This window comes from Anguilla rostrata, chromosome 4 (genome assembly GCF_018555375.3).
Source record: "Anguilla rostrata isolate EN2019 chromosome 4, ASM1855537v3, whole genome shotgun sequence".
Classification (NCBI taxonomy): domain Eukaryota; kingdom Metazoa; phylum Chordata; class Actinopteri; order Anguilliformes; family Anguillidae; genus Anguilla; species Anguilla rostrata.
Genome location: NC_057936.1, coordinates 24,419,801 through 24,424,993, shown reverse-complemented (window position 1 = coordinate 24,424,993; position 5,193 = coordinate 24,419,801). Strand labels below are relative to the sequence as shown.

Below are 5,193 nucleotides of genomic sequence, written 5' to 3'. Positions count from 1 at the left end.
TTACAGCTTTTGTTATTGTTAAAGTTAGAGCTAGGGTTAGAGTTATAGCTGGGGTTAGGGTTAGGGTTTCAGCTAGGGTTAGGTTTATGGTTCCAGCTAGGGTTAGGGTTAGGGTTCACCAATGACTCTACCAAGTCTAAGGACGCATCCCCCAACTCTTTATGACAAGCAGTTCAACAGCTGTGAAATATTATACATTGGCAATTTAAATGAATGGCCGAATGTTCACCCTCGTGATTTCACAATGATGTGTCTTCAGCTGCTAGAGTTTATTATGATGTCATGAGGGTCAACTTTCCACCATTCCTTCTCTATGGGGCAACATTGCCACAAAAGGTAGAATTTTTCAGAAACCATGCACCGAAACTTTCCACAAAGTAATAGCACACCATTCCTGATGAAGCCACTCGATTTGACATATTGCACGTGTATGTGGTGCGAAAACTCTGGGAGGAGTAGCGGTCCAAAAATGGGTGCAATAAAGAAGAATAATATGTGAGATAATAGTAGTGTGATTGCCTAAGGCAACCACACTAATAATAATGCTCAGTCCGATTACATCGACATATGTGGAACTATCTGGTTAGAGCTCGTCGGCAGAAATTTGTCAACGGCTGAAATCCACATGGATCACACAGGTTCCCGTCAGTTTTTTTTGCCAAGAGCTTGAAAGCCAAATACGGCCATAAACTCCTGTCTGTTTTCTATATTTATCCACTGGGAAACTCGTGATTATAAACTGCTATGGGACCGCCCCTTATAGCGACGTATAAAATCAACAGATTTCGTTCGAGTGGTCGGCACAAGACGTTCGACATCGCGCAGAATGATAAATGAAAAGTATAGCCCACTGTAAGTATAAATGCTGCATTGAGAGTTTATTTTATGGTGAACAAGAAACATTTGAAAGAGTAAACAAAACACCATGCCAAAAGTGTTTCCATAAATGGTGAAAGTATATATTACTTCTGACACATATCTTGGTCATGATCAGTAAATAAAACTATAATTTTCTTTCTGGTTAAACCCTCTTGATTGCTTCACAAAATCCTGTTGTTTAATAAAAGAAGCGACATTCAAATTGCTCTGTGTGCTGTGGTAAACGTGGTAAAATACGTATTTCTGTGCTGCTTTAAAATATATATTTCATTTCACAAATCTAGGTGTCCAACGCCGTTCAGATCTTTGCTTCTTGTGTGATAAAGCGAAGAATCTCTTTACTGGTTCACTAGAAGAAAACACGCCATGGAATAATAAATGCGTCCCTTTTTACGTTACACCTGAACCCACCTAAACGGCAACATCTAAACAGCCTTACAGTCCAAACCAGAAGTAACATATTTTTTTTAATTTTTTTTTATTTTTATTTTTTACGTTTTTCCAATCTTCTGAAGGTCTTCGTTACATCTGGTCTTCTTTGGGGGAAGTAATAAGACGACAGATGAGACATGAATCACGTACTATCCCAACAATGGACTTAAAGAGTTTTAGAAAACACAATCGTGGCTAACTGCGAAATTCGTACAAGTGAAAGCTTGAGCGAGACGCAAACCATGGATTTACACAAGTGGACGTACAATCAAGAGGAAGAAACTTTTTCGTCTTTGAACCAACTTGGATTTTATGCTTTTTATATACATTTTTGTTTTGAAGGAGCAGTTAAGTAACAGACACTAAAGGTTTCCTTTAACAAATAGTGTGACCCTTAATGCACATGAATTTATTATCTATACATATTTAGCATTAATATTTAACCGTATATTCACAAAGCCTGGCATGGCTCACTTCTTGCTTTCTTGTGTATAGCTGTGCTTTATCGACCAAACATCCAAATCTCAACCTTCGATTGTATTTTGGTTTCGAGATTTTGGATATTTTTATTTATTCATTATTTTTTTCGGTGGTTACGCAGTTTTATATCTGGGAAACACACGTGCCGTGTCCCCTCGTGCTGAAGCTCTGCTGTAAATTAACTTCTTGTTCGCCCTTGAAGAGGAATGCGTGACCGATTTAATCTAATGTTATGATCACCAATGCCCATAGGTGTCCTAAATAACCCCTGTTTCTAAACCTGATCATTATATCTACATTTTCATTACAGAGATGAAGCACCTTTCTGAATTGCAGAAACGCATTTATGATAAAATGGCTGCAAGTTGATTCAGATACCATATTCACTAGCCTTTAAAATGTACAGTAATAATGGCGCCATCCACTAGGCTATGCAGTCAGTAAATGTATGTATATATATATATATATATATATATATATATATATATATATATATAAATCCCCTAATTATTGAACTAGGTGGATAATTTATCAATTTAAAGGCAAAGAAAAATGCTTAGGGACAGATAACAGCTTTTAAAAAAATCAAAGTATAGAATAATTTCTGGAATTATTTTTTTCCTATTTAGTTTTATGATCTTATTGCCTTATGCCTTAGACTGCAGTGAAAATGAAAATATATAGCCAGTATGAGAGAATATGCACACTACATAGTTGTAATTCACAGGATATATGTGACACACTTTCTTTGTAAAGGATTCAGATTCTGTAGGTCATTTATTAGACATGAGCCACCTGCTTGGCGTGCTTGTCCTTTGGGGACTATGGCCTTTGCAATGTTGCTTAAGGCGTGGAAACTGATAAGGTCCTCACTGAAAGGCTACGAAGCCTGTCCTGATGGACCTCTGGGCTTCTGCTAGCCAGCCTTCACCCCCATTTGTCAGATCCAATTACAGCCGAGAGCTCTCAGAATAGTCTTAAACAGTTTGGGATTTTTGCACTGCACCTTGTGGTCATGAGGTAGTGTTAAGCCCGGTCATGTTAGCGTATGGTCATTTAAATATTATAAGGGCAGCATCTCGTTCAAAAAAAAAAAAAAAAAAAGCACACTTGCAGAGGGGCAAGTGTGGTTTGTAGATGACCACGTGAGATTTCACGCTGTTTTGGAATTAGAAACCTGTTACCAGGTTCACTGCAGGAGTCATTCTGTAACACAATATATGTTACATTTGAAAAATTCATCATCATTCCAGACTCAAAACAGGAAGTGGGAAGGAAATCAGTTTTGGAAGATGGACAGCAAATATATAACATATTTAAATGCATATGTGATACCTATCAAATACTGTAATTGCTTAACTTGCTGTTGCATTTTGCTCTCAAATTAGCCATTGGTGGGTTTTGGTTGCATTTGACAGGCTCATAATTTTGTAGTTTTTTTGTAAGTCTCTTTTTCCCAAGAAGATGTGCGTAAACTATGTTGTGGCTTTGTGCCTCACAAAGCCACAAAAATAATTAATTAAGTGTTCTTCCACAGCTTAATTAATTATTCAAGGACACATGCGGCATTGAGTATCGACATTTTAATTACCTTTGAGAAATGACTGTTGACCATATGAGAAGGACCTCCCAGTCAAAGAATATCAAATAAACTGCCAACATCAATTTAAAACACGATAAATACCCATACATGTACCTAGATATTTAGCAGATTGTCTTATGCTCATTCAGGTTTAAATTAAGATTAATTGCATTAGTCATTAGTTGCATTAGCATAATTGCATTAGTTTAGCACTGAAACATGACATTTAGCTTCTTTCCAAATGTGTCTCAATATATAGTGCTCTAAACCTTGAACAAATAAGTAAAATGTAACTTAAATGACTGCCATGTTTAATGTTGATAGGCAGTCTTATTTAGAGTATTTAGAGATATCCATTTTTACACAGTGGGTTGACTCTGCCCCCAGTACCCAGGATTCACAGAAAGAGAAATGCATTCTGGGGTTTTCTTAAGATTTTAGTTACTACAGAGTTGGTTAAGAAACCACAGATCTTTCCATTGGCCACTTAAAATAAAGGACTCTCCGTTGTGGATTCCTAGTATTAACAGATGAGGCTGTTGTTGACTTATGAGGAATCTGAAATGCAATGTGGAGATTCTAAAAGAATTATGTTGAGGACAGAGACAGAGACAAAGAAGAGCTTAGCCTGACGCCCCAGGTTTTTAGCAGATGGCAAAGCGGACATATATTTATATATTTCCTAGGCTAAGGTAGACGATACCTGATACGCTGCTCCTTGCCATCTTTTCGTCCAAATTAGGCAAGAAAGGCAGTTTACTTTTTGCGTGGTTGCCTCTCAGTAGTGACGCTATGGAGAGAGCAGCGGAGTGTCTGACATTGAAGCTCTCTCCTCTCCCCTGCTCTGTCCTCAGATGCGATGCACATTGTGACTGGGCGTGAGGCAGCTACTGGCCAGTCAGGAGGGCACGGGCAGCCTGCCACTGAAGCTGAGGATCAGAGAATGTCCATCTTTATAAAGCCTATATTTACTCCCCTGACACTGCAAGAATTTCTGCTAAATATAAACGTGGTCCAACCCACCATCATGGCCACACTACGTCCACTGGCACTCTGGACCTTCGAGCGATGTGACAGAGAGGGAATGTCTTTACAAGAGTAGCCATTATGGACTGTAACTTTATTACATTAGAATGCATTCATAAGTGTGTTAACTGAGGTGGGCTTTGCTATAGGTGGTAGCTAAAGTATTACTTACTGTAAGTGCCAAAATCAAAATGAATACATTAGACCTCAAGCAAGTTGTGCTTCATGGTCATTTGCTTAAACTCATAAAGGAAACTGCATGATAATGCCCAGAATTTGCTTACACCCAGTGCATAAAGACAATATCCTGCCAACTCGCTTCCACTGGTGCAAATTATGGTTTTCCTAGAGGCTCATCAAATTTGAGTGACCATTGTTGTTTTTTTCTGTGGCAATATGAAAATATGGATAGTCATAAATAAACGAAAGCAAGCGTCCCACACAGGGATTAAAGGATTAGTGTGTGCTGGACACAGTGTGTTTGGAGGAGTGTTCTAACTGTACTGCTATGATTGGGATGGGGTGTCTCAGTTCTAACTACTCCCTAAATGTTATGTAAATTAACTTTTCAAATGTTTACGCTTACTTACACAGTAGTTGGCAAAGATAATGACACTCTATGTACAAATGTTCCTTTCACATGGTCAATACACATATAAGGTCAAACATTTTATGATGTAGTTTAGTCTAGATAATAATTTACTGTGCAAATGTAAGTTACTATTCAAAAGTATTCATTCTAAAGCTACCCTTAATAACTTTTGCAGTGTTTTGCTCACAATACAGATGGATTA

The 5,193-nt window shown here is 37.9% G+C and overlaps 1 long non-coding RNA gene across 1 annotated transcript; it reads left to right on the top strand.

Annotated features, from left to right (window-relative positions):
- Window positions 1-754: 754 nt before the first annotated feature.
- Window positions 755-4,855, top strand: LOC135252975 (uncharacterized). The gene is made up of 3 exons (XR_010329500.1): window positions 755-852; window positions 1,164-1,658; window positions 4,228-4,855. It is a non-coding gene; the product is annotated as an uncharacterized LOC135252975 (long non-coding RNA).
- Window positions 4,856-5,193: the final 338 nt, after the last annotated feature.